Raw genomic sequence first — 18,868 nt, 5'->3', positions numbered from 1 at the left:
GGGGCATCAGAAGCAGAATTTGAGTCGTTCTCACCTTGATCACCACTAGGCACCACCACAGCAGGGCTGCGCGATTTCTTGCCTGACCTGTGAATCAGAGGACCGGTTCCGTTCCTCCATCTACTGGGAGTTCCTCTAAGGAGAGGGCACACCTGATAGGCCATCGCCAAAGTCATCTCTTTTTATACGATCATTGCTATGGACTGAACGTTTGTGTCCCCCCAAAATTCAGACATGGACGCCTACTCCCCAGTGTGACAGTATTTGGAGGTGGGGCCTTTGGGAGGTGATTGGGTCGTGAGAACGGAGTCCTCAAGAACAGCGGCAGTGCCCTTATACGTGAGACCCCAGAGAGCTCCCTCAGCCCTTCCACCGGTGGGGACACAGCGAGGAGATGACCATCTACGTAGGAACCAGGAAGCAGGTTCTCACCAGCCAACAGATTTGCCTGCACCGTGACGCTGGACTTCCAGCCTCCAGAACGGTGAGAAATAAATGTCTGCGGTTTACAAGCCAGCCAGCTTACGGTACTTTGTTACAGCAGCACGAAGGGACGAAGACAAATCACCCCTGGGCAGATTCAAAGCTCTCAGGTGTCTGGGTAGTCATCAATGTGAAGAGCAGCATCAATGAACGAGGATCAGGGGTCAATGGTCCTCAGCACAGCCGAAGCCTTTCACGACACAGGGCAGACTGCAGGCAGGTCAAGGTCATTCTTCCACTCACTCCATAGGTACTTACTAAGCACCTACTATATGCCAACACAGTGCTGGAGAGTGAGGTAGCTACAATAGGAAGCAAAACTACCTCTAACAGCAAACTCTTCAACACAGCCAAACAAGAATGCGGGGACATTTCTGTCACCAACGTACACAGATCACGCAAGACAGGACACGTCTCGACGGTAAGGACCAAGATCCCTGAGACGCCCCACCTGGCCGCCACGCTGTGCCTCGCTCAAGCGAGCGCTCAAGAAATACCGGCCACACAGAACCGCGCTCCAAACGATTACCTCAAAAGCCTTTGGTAACTCTGGAAGGAATGAGGACTGACCTTTGAGTAATTACTTCAAGACTGAAACACAAACAGCAGCAACGCAGAGCCTCGAAACCACTCCGGGAATAATCAAAATCGGAAAAAGACGTCTGTGAACAGATTCTGCACTTCAGCTTCTGGTGCAGAAAGATGGCTCGCATCCTTCAAGCAGAAGAGAAATTCAAGTCGTTGCCTCAATCCAGTAGCTGGCAAGTGTCTTTGTCGTGAAAATTCAATTAGCAGTCTGTGACCTTCACGCCGTTTCTCGGTCTGCAGCTGCACTCCCCTCCCGCTGAGGTTAAACGCACCACAGTGGTCGGGAAGCGCCCCAGTTAGAAGACGCGCCCTCGCCTTCTTAGAGTGAGCTGTGCTTTGATTCTACAGCTGCGCTAAAGAGGGCTGCTGGGTCAACGTTTATAGGCGGGTTCCACGGAAATTATCTCGCAATTACTACCTGTGTGTACCAGACGGAACTTATTTAAGTTGCCAGGGTAGTGGCAGTACGACACCACCACATGACAAAAGCGCTCAATTCCAAAGCTTGGCCAAACAAGAACTGTCCAATACACTTAAAATCTGATAGCTCTGATGTAACAGCCACTTAATAGCTATCATAATACCTGCTTGTGAGGTACTTTAAAACATAGAGGGCATGGACTGACCTCATCACGGGATAATGCCTGTTACTGTGCACTTCAAGCTGTCGGAGTTCATTAAAAATCATGGCACCACTGGGTATCTGACTGGTACAACATGGGTGCCAAGGCGCTCGCTGGCTAACTCAGGTTGATCAATGTCAAGCCATTCTAGCGTAAAGAGTGAATTATTCACACACGTTTAGGGAATAAATCGTATGACCGTAAACATGCATGCCCCCCACCTCAATTTCACCAATCTTTGTCACCGATACTCTACTGCTGGTCTGTTAAATGTACCTCACTGTACTCCTCCCACGCCCATAATTCCATTAAAATAGCTTGCTCTAAACAGGCTTTTCACAGTAGGAATGTACAGAGGTACGCCTGGATACAGAACTTTATAGACAGACTAGTCTATCCACTTATACCCAAACAAAGAGAATATGAAGCACGCTGTCCATTAGTACTAAGCGTTCAGTATTAACGATACCCCTTAACGATGGGTCTACTGACTTCTAAAGCAGTAACACACAAAGCGCGGATCCGGGCTGAGCTCAGCCACGGCCAGAGGACGTCTGCTGGATGTTCCCAGCCGCTCCCAGGAGCATCGAGTACGACACCCAGAAGCACAGCCAGTGACCAGGTCGGAATCTCCGGCAACCTGACCCTTCTGGCCTGGTAATTTAGCATCCCTGACTCTCACGTTTTCAAGGTACCACAAAGCATCACTCTGTCCTTCCTTTGGGTCCACCGTGTTCGAGGCAGTCCCTTTTTGCCTTGGAAACTGCACTGGCCTTACTGCCACCAACCACGCGTCAGGAATGTCCACAGAGGAGTGCAGAGCAATCTGACGATTTTCCTTGTGCTTAGAACTTGAAAACTGCGTCTTCTCAACACCGGGAAAAAGGGAAGTATGTCTTTTCATTGAAGATTTTCACTGAGAAGGAAACCGAAGCTTGGCAAAAACTGTCTTCCCAGTGTATCTCCCTAACATCAGAACATTTCTCTCAAGTGTAGCACTGACATTTACAAAATGTCGTTTAGACACCGTTGAGGACCATAAGGTTTTTCTGAAAAACCAGAGGGGAGGGGGAAGGGAATGCACGGTTACGAAATAAGAAGGTAGAGAAAGCCATCCCGAAGGACGCAGAAAGGAAACACGCTCTCCCATATCCGACACACCTGTGTCAAGTGTTCACGCTGTTACAGCTGAACTGTGTCTCCCCAAAGCTCAGATGCTGAAGCCCCAACCTCCCAGGACCTCAGAATCTGGCTGTATTTGAAGACAGGTCTTTAAAGGGATGATTAAGTTAAATGAGGTTACTAGGGTGGGTCCTACTCCAACAGGACTGGTGTCCTTATAAGAGGAGATGAGGACACAGACACACACAGAGGGACGACCACATGAGGACACAGGGAGGAGACGGCCGTCTACACGCCCAGGAGAGAGGCCTCAGGAGGAACCAGCCCTGCCCACGCCTGGATCTCACATTGCAGCCTCCAGGACGGCGGGTCTTGAAGCCTGCCCCACCCCGTCTGCGACACTTCATTATGGCAGCCCTCAGAGACTAATTAATACATGCTACGCCATGCTCTGTGCCAGGCCCAGCTCTCGGTCCGAGGTACGGACAGAAAAAGCAGAAGAGAAGAGGTTTCACGATTTGTCTTGCCCCGGGCCCTCATGTGTTTGGGTGGAATTCCTCTTTTTTCTCTACGCCTCTCTTTTCTCACCTGTATAATGGGATAATACGACATGAAGGCCATTAGTAGGGTTTCCTGAGAGATTGAATACAAAGTACCCAACAGAACTCCTCGTACATCCCAAGCACACAACACACACTATCATTTTTAAAACGGGGCCGCACCCAGGCCAATTCAACCTGTCTCTGTGAGGTAGGAATTGGGCACCAGAAAAACCTGGAAAGCTCCCAGGAGATTCCAACGGCAGCCCAGTTAAGCGGTGCAGCTGACGTAGAAGCAGCGTCCTCTGCCGTGGGGAAGGGGAGATGCTCAGCGGCCAGGACCCCTGGGGGCTGGGGGCAGAGCTGGGCACACAGGTGGAGCAGAAAGATGAAAATCAGGAAGCCCGCCGGGCCCAAAGGCTTTTACCTTGAATCTCACGATGCCCTTGTTAAGTCCACACTATTATTATTCCCAAGTTAAGAACAGTGGCCAGAGCTGGGGCAGTTCGGGCAGGGGGTGGGAGAGGAGGAAACAGAGGTAAATAATCTTTTAGGTGCACGTATGCTACGGGACAGCCCAGGGGAGATGTCTAGGGACAGCAGGTGACACTGCTCTGAGCCCAGCAGAGCCAGGGCGGGGAGGAGGGCAGCAGATCAGTGAGGCCCCACCCCTCAGGGGATCTGGAGCCCCTGGGCCTCTCCTGCTCTTCATCCAGTTTACCAGCCCGGCCGGCACAGTTCCCACATCAACACACCCGTCCCTGCTCCAGGGTGACCTGCTGGCTGCCTATGGGATCGCTTTACAAACAGCCCAGAGAAAATGCTCTTACAGTGACTGTGTTTAACCTTTAATGTGAAACATTCCATTGTTTGAGAAGGGGAGCTGTTTCTAATTGAATACATCTAAAAATATGATGTGAAGGTATGAATTAAGGTGAAAGGGTAAAACGTGCCATTGAAAAAAACAGATGTATTCTGGATCGAATCCAGAACTGTCTTCCTCCTGCTACATGTTAACATTTCATGGGTTGAAGTCAAGCCAGAAAACACGCATATTTGTGATGGAAAGACAAGTACTAGTCCTTAAAACTGAGAGGCCGGCAGGATTTTCTCACGTTGCTCTGAAAGAAAAATGTAAATACTTTTGAAGGGGTAGCGGGGGGAAAAAAGGAAACATGCAGTACTTTAAAAAAAAAAAAAAAAGAGAGAGCACTGATTTACCACTTTAAAGCCATGGATAATTTAAGAACAAAAAAATATGTGATGTGTGGGGCTTCCCTGGTGGCGCAGTGGTTGAGAGTCCGCCTGCTGATGCAGGGAACACAGGTTCGTGCCCCGGTCCGGGAGGATCCCACATGCCGCGGGGCAGCTGGGCCCGTGAGCCATGGCCACTGAGCCTGCGCGTCCGGAGCCTGTGCTCCGCAACGGGAGAGGCCACAACAGTGAGAGGCCCGTGTACCGCAAAAAAGAAAAAAAAAAAAAAGAATTCCCATTTCATCTTCAATAAAATGGGGGAAAAAAACACTTTATGTTCGAAGAAAAACGCTGTAGAAAAGTCATTACTTTTTAAAAAACAAGATATATTGGGCTTCCCTGGTGGCGCAGTGGTTGAGAGTCCGCCTGCCGATGCAGGGGACACGGGTTCGTGCCCCGGTCCGGGAAGATCCCACATGCCGCGGAGCGGCTGGGCCCGTGAGCCATGGCCGCTGAGCCTACGCATCCGGAGCCTGTGCTCCACAATGGGAGAGGCAAGAACAGTGAGAGGCCCGTGTACTGGGAAACAAAATATATATATATATATATATATATATATATATATATATACACACACACACACACACACACACATATATATATATGTATGTGATGTGTGGTCTGTTCATTGAAGTGTAAGATTTAGTATAAATTGAATTTTAAACTATAATTTACCCAGACAACAATTTCAAATGTAATGACCGAATATGCTTTCACTGCTTCTAAATCCTGCTGGCAAAATTTAAGGAAACTCTTAAGTTCTGCCAATTTATTAAGAAGCAGGCAAACTTGAAGAGAGAAAAAAATCATTAATAAAAAAGTTTTCTGGACCTGGTGACCCCACAAGGTCAAGCAGACCCAGAAGCTACTTGTTTAACAAAAGAGCAGCCAGATGAGAGAAAAGACCACCTCGTTCCATTAAAATAACACCTGGCTTCTTATCAACATATGTTCATTTGAAAGCCAAGGATAAACAGGATCCTTCTCGTGCTCCTTCTTCAAAATCACCCTTTTAAGTCGAGGATTCATAAATGCTTTCCCTCACATTTACGAGGTCTTCTATTGTGTCCCGGGTTGTGTTCACACCTCCGTATGGTGTGTTTCTAAGACATTAACCTGCTCGTCCATGTCTGGGAGAGGAAAAGCATCTGCAATGGAGGTTTCCTACCAGTTTTCACCCAGAGCCTCCGAAGCCCTTCCTGAGGAAATGCAGCGCCCACGACCGAGGCTGGCCTGTCTCAGCCCCGGAAACCAGAGAGACTCTGGCTACCTCGTGGGGCAGCCGTGCAGAACCGCAGACTGCACTCCAGCCCCCCCCCCGCACCTACACGGATTCTGAGCTCATCGCACCCCTGGGGGGACCATCCTTCAACCAGCCTGAAATTCTGTATCGCGGGCCAACGCTGAGTGTGCTGTCACCCCTCCCAAGACGTGTGAGGGGTGCGTGAAACAGGAAAGGGAAATGAAGAGGGACAAACTTCCATTACGAAATAAGTGGGTCACGGGGATGGAACGTGCAGCTTGGGGAACACAGTCAATTATAATGTCACGTCTTTGTATGCTGACAGATGGTAGCTAGCCTACCATGCTGATCATTCTGAAATGTACAGACCTAGTGAATCACTGTGCTGTGCACCTGGAAATGACACAGCCCTGTAGGTCAATTAAACTTCAAAAACGATCAAACAGACAATCAGAGTCACAGAAAAAGAGATCAGATCTGTGCTTACCAGAGGAGGGGGAAGTGGACGAAGGCAGTGAGTGGAATGTACATTCATTACATGGAATGGAATGTACAGCATGGCGAATGTAATCAACACTGCTGTATGTTACACATGAATGTTGTCGAGAGAGCAAATCGTAAGAGCTCTCACAAGAAAAAAATATTTTTCCCTTCTTCTTTTATGTTGTATCTATCAGAGATGATGGATGGTCACTAAACTTTGCTCATCATCTCACGTTGCATGTAAGTCACATCACTGTGCTGTACACCTTACACTTACACAGCTCTGTATGTCAATTACATCTCACAAAAACTGGGAGAGAGGGGAAAAAAAAACAAAAACAAGACTGCCTTTGATTTCTGGATCCCAGAAAGCTGTGGCCACTGCACAGAGCAGGGGTGGCAAATGTCTCCTACAAAGGGTCACATAATAAATATTTTCAACTCTGGGATCGGGACAGTATCTGTAGCTACTACCCACTCTGCCCCCAGGGAAGAAAGTCTCGGGGAAAACAATGCGTGTGGCCATGTCCCAATAAAACTCGATTTTCAAAAACGGGCCACGAAGTAAATACTTTCCCCTGACACAGAACCTAATCAAAATCTCACTTCAGGCACTTCCTCTGTGATTAAGTTTTAACAAGTCATACCCTGATTTTTAAACAGCTTTCCAAGAGAAACAAAAAACAAATGAAACAATCAGAGAACTTCCCGCCTCAGTAATTTTTCGATGCCGGTTTCCCGGGAATGGTCAACAACACACTTCATCGGGGCAATGGGAGCTAGACTGTGCCGCTAAGATCCCCCCAAAGGGCAGCAGTGGCCTTCAGCCAAGGTCAGGCCCCAGCAATCGGCCAGTGGGGGCAGTTACAAGGGCATCTAGACTGCAGTGGGGTCACCCGAGGCCCCGTGAGTCCCTCCCACCTGGCTTCCCCTCCCCCGAACCTGGCCTCTCCCTGCCTCTCCCACCCACACGTGCTGGTCCTGGGAGCCCGCGCCGGCAGCCCGAGCTTCCCCACCTCGGAAACCCAACCTGCGCAAGTGGGCTCACCTTCTCAGGGGGCCCCCAACTCCGAGCTAAGCAAATGAAGAAAGCCTGGTGAATTCTGGATAGCATTCTCGGCGTTCCCTCCTAAGCTTCTATTTCACAGGCGTTTTTTCCCTAATTCAAGAGGCCAACACCGTACAATTTGTACTTCACAATCAAGTGAGCTCCAGAGCCTCTCAAGGACTCCTCACTGTTCAAATGGGAAAGTCTGTGTGTTCCTAAGACTTCCTTCCATGAGGACAATGCCTAGGAAACTGTGCCGAGCTAAGGTGGAACTTCCCTGGTGGCGCAGCGGTTAAGAATCTGCCTGCCAATGCAGGGGACATGGGTTCGAGCCCTGGTCCGCAAAGATCCCACATGCCGCGGAGCAACTAAGCCCGCAAGCCACAACTACTGAAGCCTGTGCGCTCTGGAGCCCGCGTGCCGCAACTCCTGAGCCCACCCGCCGCAACTACTGAAGCCTGTGCGCTCTAGGGCCTGTGCTCCGCAACAAGAAAAGCCACCGCCATGAGAAGCCCACGCACCACAACGAAGAGTAGCCCCTGCTCGCCGCAACCAGAGAAAAGCCCGCGCGCAGCAACGAAGACCCAATGCAGCCAAAATAAAATAAGGCAATAAAAATGACTTTAAGTAACCAAAGAAAATCTACTTTCAATAACTTATTTGCTAGTATATAACAACAGTGGAATATTATACAGCCATAAAAAGGAAGGAAATTGTAATACACCCTACAAAATGGATGAACCTTGAGGACAGCACGCTCAGTGGAAAAAAGCCGGTCACAAAAGGACAAACACCACGTGACTCCACTTCTATGAGGTACAGGGGTCATCAAATTCACACATACAGAAAGCAGAACAGTGGTTGCCGGGGGCTGAGGAGGGGCGCAGGCAGCCGTTGCTTAATGGATACAGAGCTCACTTCCACGGCGGGAAAGATGTTCCAGTGACTGGATGCGCAACAGTGGAAATGTCTGTCCATATAACCAACGGCCACTTTTTGCCACATGGTGTCCAGATACCATATGGTCCGAAAAACCCAAACTTCTGACCATCTGGCGTTTTACACAAAAGTTTGCTGACCCCTGAAAAAAATGAACCAAAATATCCAAAAAAAACATTTTTAATGCACATGTAGGGTCAGTGACTAAATCCAGGCTAAAGGGATTATGGTAAACCTTTTCATTTTTGAAGTCACACTACAATTAATAAAGCAGTGATGAGATCTGAATTGTCCTTTTCCTCAAAGGGCCCCGTACAACTAATGTGTCTCTGGTCCTTTTTCCTCTCTTTCATTAAGAATAAACCACGGCGGCTTCCCTAGTGGCACAGTGGTTGAGAGTCTGCCTGCCGATGCAGGGGACGCGGGGTCGTGCCCCGGTCCGGGAAGATCCCACAGGCCGCGGAGCGGCTGGGCCCGTGAGCCATGGCCGCTTAGCCTGCGCGTCCGGAGCCTGTGCTCCGCAGCGGGAGAGGCCACAGCAGTGTGAGGCCCGCGTACCGCAAAAAAAAAAAAAAAGAAGAAGAAGAAACCACAGTAGGTACCTTCCCTGGTGGTCCAGTGGTTAAGAATCCGCCTTCCAATGCAGGGGACACGGGTTTGAGCCCTGGTCGGGGAACTAAGATCCCACGTGCCGTGGGGCAACAAAGCCCAAGTGCTCTAGAGGCCACGCGCCACAACTAGAGAGCCCACGTGCTGCACCCACGGCCCGACGCAGCCCCGGTATCTGAGGAAGCACGGAGGGCATCTTCAGAGGTGCTGGGTGGTGTGTTTCTCAGCTACAGTCATGCTTCAAAAGCCCAACCTTTAGAAGTCACATATGACCCAGCAGTCCCACTCCTGGTTAGATGCCCAAAAAAACCAAAAACCCTAATTTGAAAAGATACATGCGCCCCAATGTTCACAGCGGCATTATTTACAGTAGCCAAAATATGAAAGCAACCCAAGTGTCATCAACAGATGAATGGAAAAAGATGTGGTATACATACAGTGGAATATTAGCCGTAAAAAGAATGAAATCTTGCCACGTGCAGCCACATGGGTGGACCTGGAAGCTATTATACCAAGCGAAGTAAGTCAGAGAAAGACAAACACTGTACACTATCACTTATATGTGGAATCTAAAAAACCAAATGAATGTATATAACAAAAAAGAAACAGACTCATGGAGAACCAACTCGGGGTTCCCAGTGGCAAGCGGGAAGGGGGGAGGGGCAATGCAGGGGTAGGGGAGACAGGGGAACAAACCACTAGGCATAAAATAAGTAAGCTACAGGGACACTGTCCAACACAGGGGACAGAGCCAATATTTTACAACTATAAGTGGAGGATAACCTTAAAAATTGTGAATCACTGTGTTGTACACCTGAAACTATATTCAACTATACCTCAATTAAAACCAACCAACCAACCAACAATGACCTCTTGCAGACCTCCCACCCAGCTTACCAACAGGGAAAGCCGCAGGGGAGAGGGAAGAGGACCAGTGGGCGAGCGTGCAAGGGTCACTGACAAGCAAGACTTGCCCCCTCCTGGCCCATCTGAACTCCCACCCAACCTCCAGCTCTCAGCTTTCTCCTGGCTCAGCCCAGGGGGAGAGCCCGTCTACACCTCTAGAGCAGGGCAGCTCCAAGATCACCGGGTGCTGCCCTCTGGTGCCCTGGTATGGCCTGTAAGCACTTTTCCCTACCTGTCTCCCCAACCAGCCTGTCGCCTCCAGGAGGGCAAGAACCGACCCCCTCGTCTCCCTTGGCATCACCAACAGCAGGCCCCCGGCCTGCACAGGTTCAGCTACCAAAAGGATTTCCTGAGGAAACTCACCACCTGCCCTATGGATGAAGAGAGCAAACACAGAGTCACGCTGAAAGGAAGCCGCTTCGTCCCAGAACACATGTATGAACAAATCCATCATACGCGGACAAGGACACTTAGTCGAACGCATGTCAAGAAAATGAGAAGGCTTCCCTGGTGGTGCAGTGGTTGAGGGTCCGCCTGCCGATGCAGGGGACACGGGTTCGTGCACCGGTCCGGGAGGATCCCACATGCCGCGGAGCGGCTGGGCCCGTGAGCCATGGCCGCTGAGCCTGCGCGTCCGGAGCCTGTGCTCCGCAACGGGAGAGGCCACAGCAGTGACAGGCCCACGTACCGCAAAAAAAAAAAAAAAAATGAAAATGAGGAGAGACTGCTCTGAGAGAGAAACAGCTCTAAACACGTGCACTGAGACGCACACAGATCTACACAGTCAACGCGTGTGTGGGCCAGAGGACCGCAGGCTATACAGCCCGGGGGCCCGACGCAGCCCACTGCCTGTTTTAGACAGCCCACGAGCTAAGGATAGTTTTTACATTTTTTAAGTGGCTGGTGGGAGGAAAAAAATCAAAAGAGGAATAATCTTTCATGAGACATGAAAACCACATGAGATTCCAATTCCAGTGGCCATGAATGGAATGTGACTGGGGCAAGGCCACGCTCAGTTATCAGATGGGTCAGGGCTGAGGTCCCACTCCAGGCAGCGAGGAACGGAGCTGCCTGAGACGTGCGGACTTCCAAGGCCAAACCAGGTACGACTCGGCCCTACACAGACAAACGTCAACCACCCATGAAGACAGAGATCCCGGGGCCAAGTCCAGGCCCCAGCACTGCCTGTGAGGGAGCCGGGCAGGCCCAGGGGGCAGGCTCTCCCTCCCCAGGCTCCACAGCCTCGCCAAGAAGGGACCAGGCCGGACAGCCGTCCACAGAATGGGGAAAACAGGGGCATCATCTATAAAAGCACATGGTCTCTTCTGCTACTTTTGTGTGCTTAGTTTGAGCTCATCTGCACCTCTCACCCCAAAATGAGCGGGGAGAAGTTCAGTAAAGCTCCCAGAGCCAGACCTCTGGTGAGAGCTGGCTGGACTCTACAAAGAGACTGTGTTCTCTCTCTCTCTCTCTCTCTCTCTCTCTCTCTCTCTCTCTCTCTCTCTGTGTGTGTTCTCTCACTCTCTCTCTCTCTCTCTCTCACACACACACACACACACACACACACACACACACGCCCTTCATTCTGAACCATGTTGCACTCGTTACTCTTATTTCTTCCACAGGAAACAGGACTAGAAGGAAAAACAAGGCAGGAATGTCCCCGCGCGCACTCACATCACTAAAGCCTTCAGCATTCAATCCTCTCAGGCAGAAAGAGGAAAAATAAAGTCAGAACAGCCTGCACTTCAAACAGGATTGGGCCTTGTTTTAACCCAAAATCTCTCTGGGAAAAATTATCTACCCCACGCGAACAAGGAAAAACACAAAGGGCGCGTGCACGCCAAAACATTTGATTTACATAATGACTGTAACTGCAGCCTGGTTGGTATTGTTTTATGGGTCACACACACTTTAAAGACCGATACACGTTTATACTACAGACGAAATGGGTTATTTCCTCCTGCCCATAAGCAGCTCTCAGAACACAACCGAAGGCCAAACAACACTTGGGAGACTATATAGTTTTTCCGCTAAAATCCAGATAATTTCTTTTTGAGAAGCAAAATCTGTAACGTAAATCTCAGTGAAAACTGTCTCCTTATGAAGCAATTATACCCCACTTGGATACTCTCGGGAAGGCCTAGGAACAGGAGCTCAGGCTCACAGCACTCACCACAGCATCTGCTGTTACAAGTTATAGTTATGTTTTCACTTTTCTCACTGGGAAATTTGTCCAAACACCTAGGAATGCAGGCTCCAAAAAAAAAAAAAAACATACATTCAAGTCAATAGTTATGGATAATATCTTAAATACTCAAACCAAGTAAAGCTAAGTCTCTGCCCTCAAGTCTAATAGGAATTTAAAAGGAATACACTTTGGGCTTCCCTGGTGGCGCAGTGGTTGAGAGTCCGCCTGCCGATGCAGGGGACACAGGTTCGTGCCCCGGTCCAGGAAGATCCCACATGCCGCGGAGCAGCTGGGCCCGTGAGCCATGGCCGCTGAGCCTGCGCTCCGCAACGGAAGAGGCCACAACAGTGAGAGGCCCGCATACAGCAAAAAAAAAAAAAGGAATACACTTTAAGACAGGAATATAAGCACATAAGCGGAATCGAGTGTTATGGGTTTCACTGGAAGGGGAGTGAGGGGAGAGGAAAACGGACAGAAATCAAGAAACCTAGTAAATGCCAGGGTCTGGTCTCTAACCGACACCCTCCTCCCCGTGTCCTGGACCACCCGCTGGGCCAAGTAAGCACTCCTCTAGAATATTCTAGTAGACGCCATCGGTCAACCCAGCTCGCTGCTGACTTCCTCCAAATCGTTCTCCACTGAGACGCCAACCTCCCCCCCCCACCCGGCATTCCCCTCCGCCGACGCTGCCCAACACTCCAGGGTGAGAGCTAACTGCCTGACTCAGCTCACAGAGGCACGGCCAAGGGGCCCTGGCCAGGCTCTCTCTCCCTCTGCTCGTCCACTCCTGGCCAACCTCAGGACCTTTGCATAAGCTGTTCCTTGGCCAGGCAACCCTTCCCACTCCACTCATCCCTCAGGTCCCATCTCAAACGCCCCCGCCCCTGTGACTAATGAAGACACAGACTTTCACCACTGCCTGGATTTCCTCGTGATACTCATCACTGCTGAGATCCTGTAATCTCTGTGTGCACATACTGGCTTCTCTTCCCCCTCTCCGGTGGGGCTGTACACACCACGGCAACAAGAACCTCATCTGTTTTCCTCACCACTGTGACCCCGAGTACCTAGGGGAGCACTCGTCACACAGAGCTGACCAAGTACCTGTTGAATGAATGAATAAATGAGTGGGTGAGAGGAAGAAGCCCCAGCTAAGCAAGCATTTTCAGTAGATGGGATATTAGTTGGGGTAACAGAGCAAAGGGGTGCGGTCTCCGCAGCGTCAGAGGTGGAAAGTTTCACGTGGGTTCCGGGAAAGTCGGTCTCCCGACTTGGCTGGAATTTATGTGCAGGCCAAAGTTCAACAGGGTCAGTGAATCTGGATGGGTTCTGTGTGGGGAGGGGAAGCAACAACTTTATTTTCACTAAACTTTCACCTAACTCCATTAGAAACGCAGGCAACAAGCCTTTGTGGAAACAGCAGACCCCCAAGATTCTCACCAATAGGAACTGCAGACATTTTCATAACAGGTTACAGATGCCTCAGACACTTTAAAATACTGCTGACACTCACCACTACTTGGAAATGATGGTAGCGGTTAAAGCCACGGCTAGATAGTGCTATTTAAAACGTTCAAAAAGCACCTATCAAAGAACTGAGGACTTCTCTGGTGACGCAGTGGTTAAGATCTGCCTGGCAATGCAGGGGATCCGGGTTCGAGCCCTGGTCCGGGAAGATCCCACATGCCGCGGAGCAACTAAGCCCGTGTGCCACAACTACTGAGCCTGCGCTCTAGAGCCCGCAAGCCACAACTACCGGGCCCGCGTGCCACAACTACTGAAGCCTGCGTGCCTAGAGCCCGTGCTCCGCAACATGAGAAGCCACCGCAATGAGAAGCCCGCGCACTGAAACAAAGAGTAGCCCCCGCTCGCTGCAACTAGAGGAAGCCCGTGCGCAGCAACAAAGACGCAACGCAGCCAAAAAAAAAAAAAAAAAGAATCGAAAGCAGGTCTCAAAGAGATGTTTGTATGCTCAGATTCATAGCAGCATTATTCCCAATAGCCAAAAGGTATAAGGGACCCAAATGTCCATCAACAGATGACCGGATGAACGAAATGGGGTCTATCCATACAGTGGAATACGATTCAGCCTTAAAAATGAAGGGAATTCTGACACAGGCTACAACAGAGCTGAAACTGGAGAACATCAGGCCAAGTGAAATGAGCAGACCTAAAAGGACAAATGCCGTATGACTCCACTGATGGGCAGCACCTAGAACAGTCACATTCACAGAGACCGAAAGCAGAGTAGCGGGGGCCAGGGGCTGAGGGTGCGGGCACGTGGAGTTAGTCTTGAATGGGGACAGACTTTCAGTCTGAGAAGACGAACAGGTTCCGGAGACGGATGGTGGTGACGGCTGCACAATAATGGGAATGTACTAACGCCACTGAACTGTGCACCAGAAAATGGGTAAGATGACACATTTCACATCAGGTATGTTTCACCACCATAAAGTAAGGAAGACGGCAGGAGGGTAACAGCACACGGGAATTTTGTTTATGCCAGTACTGGTAATTGCTTCCTTCGCTAACCTATCTAGCTTTGAATGCATTTGAAAATCCTACTCCGAGATGCCTCCGAGGCTTCGATGGACAGCTGAAGGGGGTCCATACGCAGAAAAGAAAGTTTAGGATCCTGGTGTCTGAGAAGGGGACAAACAAGGAAGCTGTTCAGAGCCTTGGGCGCAGGAGCGTGAAGTCAGTATCGCCCAGTGGGGACCCACCGCAGTGCCTCCCTGACACTAATGCTTGAACACCGGGGTTCTGGGGAGCCCCTCGGGCAGCTGGGGGACGCAGGGAGGGGGAACAGAGAGGGCAGGATGGGGCCGCGGCCCAGGGCCAGGGGCCCCGGGGACGGCGCTGGCAGAGCCTGGGGGGTGGATGCCAGACTGCACGTGGTCCAGGAGAGTGTGGGCTGAGAGGGGCAAGGCAGGGGAGCGTGGAACTGTGCTCCTACGAAGTGTGATGAGGGAGAGACAGAAATAGAGCGAGAAGCTAGCGGATGAAGCAAAGGGTTTTGCTGCTGTTTCATAACGCTCTGCTTGTGTTTGCAGCGCTAGACTAAAGGCATTAGGGAGTCTGCAGAAGACAGAGGTGCGAGAGGTTTTGTTTCCTTACAAAGCCTACAGTTTTTAACAGATCCCAAACCACATGAATTCTTACTGAGCTCACAAAATTAAGCCCACGTTTTCAACATGTTCAGAACCCCCTGCTCACAGATGGAAACTCTGAGATGGCCTTTTCCTTTCTGAAGGCTAAATGTCAACAGACAGGAGGAGGGCTTGACGAGAGTTGATATTTAAAGATGCGAGGCCAGCAAGTGAGTTAAATGGAGGAGGTGTTTCTGGCGTGGAGAAGTTCTCCTGCCCTCCCTGAACCCAAGGAGGTCAAGCCATCTCCCCAGTGCTTGTCATTAGAGACGGCCTTCAGTGCTCCATTAGCGAAGAATTAGCAAAACGCTGCCGGGGCCGATCACTTTCCCAGGCTCAGCAGAAAAAACGCATAGTCCCAAACTTCCTGTAGTTTACAGCATAATTAATGAGTAAGAAGAAATACCAATAGAAGAAAGTAAAATATAGTTAGCCCAGCTTTGGTTCACGGGGGCCGTGAGTACCTAGACGTTTCCTCCTACGAGTCCTCTGCCCTCACCCTGCCCCGGCCACTTCCCCGCCAGCCACTTCCAGCCTTACCCAAGCCACGGCCCCTGGAGGCTCTGCTGACAGACCATCCCACTCACACATTTACATAAGCCCTCGTGGGCTTCCCTGGTGGCGCAGGGGTTGAGAATCCGCCTGCCACTGCAGGGGACACGGGTTTGAGGCCTGGTCTGGAAAGATCCCACATGCCGTGGAGCAACTAAGCCCATGCGCCACAACTACTGAGCCCGCGTGCCTAGAGCCCGTGCTCCGCAGCAAGAGAAGCCACCGCAGTCAGAAGCCCGTGCGCCGCGATGAAGAGTAGCCCCTGCTCGCCGCAACTAGAGAAAGCCCGCGTGCAGCAACAAAGACCCAACGCAGCCAAAAATAAATAAATAAGATAAATAAATTTATTAAATAAAAAAATAGATAAATAAGCCCTCCTCGTCTTGCCCTCTCATTGGAAGCCCAGACGATCCGAGCCACACACGGCCAGTGGCTCTCACACTGGACCGTGTGGACACTGAACACCTCACCACGGCAGAGGGCCGCAGTGGAGAGTGCTCGGTGAGACCGTCTCCAAGCCATCCTTTGCAGTCTGCCCTGGTTTATGCTTCAACCCATCGATTTTCTTTTTAATTTATTTATTTTTGGCTGCACTGGGTCTTCCCTTAGCTGCTCTGCGGCACGTGGGGTCTTCCGGGACCAGGGCTCAAACCCGTGTCCCCTGCACTGGCGGGCAGTCCCAACCACTGCGCCACCAGGGAAGCCCAATCCATGGCATTTTAGAAACCAAACCAATGAGTTCAAATAGCCTCTTACACAGAAAGCCTTGCTTAGGGTAGACTAAAGAGGGCGCCTACGATTCCAGGTAGGGTTGCTGATAGAGAGGGGGTGAGGCAGGAAGAAGACGCCAAGCTCCCAGCCCAAGCTCACACCCTCTGCACCCAAGGACAGTCTGAACGCCGAATCCGTCTCCTGCGTCAGCTGATCCTACGAGCGCTGGCTGCCCTCGAGTCAGGACCCCCTATTCTCTTAGAAAACCAAGACCTTCGTCTTGGTGAAACTCTTAAGAGGAATCATCTTCCTTTCTAGGCACTTACTACCTTCTCATCTGTCCCGAAAGCCACGTCCCCACTACTCCTCTTCCAAGGCAAAGAACTACAGCCCCCGTCCTTTATCGCACCTCCGGAACCTCTCACTTCCTGTTAGCTTTCAAACACCACATCTTCCCCCACTAAAAACCCCTTCCCCCATACTGGCTTCCTTCCCAAAGGCTCTTCTCCCCTGACCTTTGAGGTTGGACCTCTCCCCCCGAGACATGTGTACCCGCTGCCTCCAGCCTTTCACCCGTCGTCGCACATATGCCGTCTTCAGCTGCAGACTCACTGCTCCTACCCTGAAAACCACACCTGGATTCTCACACGTCACCCCCAGCCTCTGGGCGCCAAATCCCACCTCAGCAGCCCCGACCACCCTGCTTCTCTGCTTCCTCCTCCCACCTCCTCTGAGCGTGTGGGCTCCTACGGACACACGCCTTCACGGCTCTTCTCCACGGAGGGTTCCACCCCATGTCTGCCCCTGGTTCCAGGCCATTTCACCAGTTCTCAGCTGATGCCATCCCAACCTCCACGCTCCAGGGCACTCCCGACACCTCTACTACACGTGAAATCCAGTCCTGCCATTGTGTTCCCCAGCTAAACCACAGGGCCTCTGGCAGTCAAATATTTGTTCTACTTATTCTGGAACAGGAGGCCTTCGATAAAACAGCTAACAAACCCAGTCCAGCCGTTCTCTAGAAAGGTGGGATCTGTCCTGTTCCCGGCTTCCGTACACATATTCCAGCTGGTGGAATGTAAAGGGAAGGTGTGCAGAGAGAATATTTAGAGAAGCAAGAAATGGAAAGCAGGGACAGACCCAGGAAGATTACAGTAACCGGCCCCACCCACCGTCTCCCACACTCGCTGAAGAACACCGAGTCCCGGGAGCCTCTGCTGCTAACCAGAGACATCCCAGGCCAAGGAGATCAAAGGGCCATGTGCCCAGCTCCTCCTTAAGTTATTTTTAGATCTTACCAGAGGAGGACAAGAGAAACCGGAGAATTTCCACTCTACCACTGTTCTGGCAGCTTTCAAAGTAGGTTAACAGGAAAAATGATCTGGGCTGTCACTGCTGCTTTTAAATTCTGGCTAATTTTAACCCTTCTCCCAACCCGCTCTCTCTGCCACTCCCAACCAGAAGACGTAGATGCCTCCACCACACTGTCCTAAGGGTCTGACAAATCGAGAAAGAAAACACAAGAACCGCGAAGGAAAGAAGCCGCCCTGGACACCACCGCTAATAGAACGCTCTGGCTTGCCACCATGCACATCAGAACGAGACAAGTGTCAAGAAGAAATCTTGATAGCAGAGCGGCCTCCAAATTACAGATGGGATACTGTCCAAGGCTTCATGGGTTTCGCACTCAGAAATGTTTTCCTCCTAGAAACAATGCTATAAAACTATGACCAAGCTCCCAGCCAGTCTCGAATGGCCTTGTAAAGCCTGCAAACGTAACTGAAATGTAAACTGGCCACAAAAAACGTCCAAGGAGCACACCATGGCGTGGCGATCGGACGCTTCAATGCCGAGCATCTGAATCACCGGGCTGCTTCTGGGGGAAGTGGGGTTGCCCCCATGTATGGGGTACCAGCTACTACGGGCAAGACGGGAATGAGTGACATTTCATCTTCCCCACGTGTGTTCACCGTTGTCTAGGCTTCAAGAGAAGCAACCATCAAAAACACAGGTGAGGGCTTCCCTGGTGGCGCAGTGGTTGAGGGTCCGCCTGCCGATGCAGGGGACGCGGGTCCGTGCCCCGGTCCGGGAGGATCCCACGTGCCACGGAGCAGCTGGGCCCGTGAGCCATGGCCGCTGAGCCTGCGCGTCCGGAGCCTGTGCTCCGCAATGGGAGAGGCCGCAGCAGTGAGAGGCCCGCGTACCGCAAAAAAGGAAAAAAAAAAAAAAAAACAAGCAGGTAAAAAGGCAAGAAATGAGTCACCCCCCTTAGTATGTTACACCAAGCCTTCCGCAGAAGGCACGAGAACGTAGTTAGCACCAGGGCACAGGAAGAAGACTGTGCGAGCCAAATGCCAGTGGTACCACTTCCCAACTGTGGGCCCTGCCGCGCCGTACAATTCCGCTCTGAGAAGCCAAGGCGTTTGGC

General features: G+C 51.0%; 1 protein-coding gene across 8 annotated transcripts in view; it reads right to left on the bottom strand.

Moving 5' to 3' along the window:
* The window catches only part of LOC137217792 (F-box-like/WD repeat-containing protein TBL1X), a 230,092-nt gene that overhangs the window by 175,815 nt on the left and 35,409 nt on the right, over nucleotides 1-18,868 (bottom strand). Inside the window, exon 1 of one of the 8 annotated variants that reach the window (XM_067724734.1) lies at nucleotides 17,739-17,813. The exons of the other annotated variants lie outside the window; for them this stretch is intronic. The gene's annotated coding sequence lies outside the window, so the exon portion shown is untranslated. Of the gene's footprint in view, nucleotides 1-17,738; nucleotides 17,814-18,868 lie in introns of those variants that run through there. 8 annotated transcript variants of the gene reach the window in all.

This window comes from Pseudorca crassidens, chromosome Y (assembly GCF_039906515.1).
Source record: "Pseudorca crassidens isolate mPseCra1 chromosome Y, mPseCra1.hap1, whole genome shotgun sequence".
NCBI classification, from domain to species: Eukaryota; Metazoa; Chordata; class Mammalia; order Artiodactyla; family Delphinidae; genus Pseudorca; species Pseudorca crassidens.
This window is presented reverse-complemented; position numbering and strand designations above follow the sequence as displayed.